Source organism: Rhinopithecus bieti, unplaced genomic scaffold, assembly GCF_001698545.2.
Source record: "Rhinopithecus bieti isolate Rb0 unplaced genomic scaffold, ASM169854v2 scaffold_495, whole genome shotgun sequence".
NCBI lineage: Eukaryota > Metazoa > Chordata > Mammalia > Primates > Cercopithecidae > Rhinopithecus > Rhinopithecus bieti.
In genome coordinates this window covers 385147-385777 of record NW_016803120.1, presented here as the reverse complement: position 1 = coordinate 385777, position 631 = coordinate 385147, and positions in this window count along the sequence as shown.

Here is a 631-nt window from a genome sequence, read left to right as displayed (position 1 = left end):
TTGTTTCTTAGTTCAGTTCCCAAAAAAGTAAAGAAAAAAAAATCTTCCTCAAGTGTGATTGCTCCTCCTTATGGGAAGCCTATTTAGATAACCTGAAAGTGAAACCTGATGGAAAGATACTTAAATATAATCAGACATAGGAAGAGCATGCGTCCAAGGTTATATGTATACACTATATTATAGAGGGACATAAACAAGAAAACTAGTACCTTGAGCAGGGGAATACAGGGCTTTTAGAAAAAGCATGGGAAATTTCCTGGTTATATGGACAATTCAGAAACATCAAGAAAAGCCAAGAGTACAGAATCGAGTTATATTGGAGGAAAACATTGGTCTATAAACTTTAAAGCTGCCATTCAGGCCGGGCGCGGTGGCTCAAGCCTGTAATCCCAGCACTTTGGGAGGCCGAGGCGGGCGGATCACGAGGTCAGGAGATCGAGACCATCCTGGCTAACATGGTGAAACCCCGTCTCTACTAAAAATACAAAAAAACTAGCCAGGCGAGGTGGCGGGCGCCTGTAGTCCCAGCTACTCAGGAGGCTGAGGCAGGAGAATGGCGTGAACCCGGGAGGCGGAGCTTGCAGTGAGCCGAGATTGAGCCACTGCACTCCAGTCTGGGCGACAGAGCGAG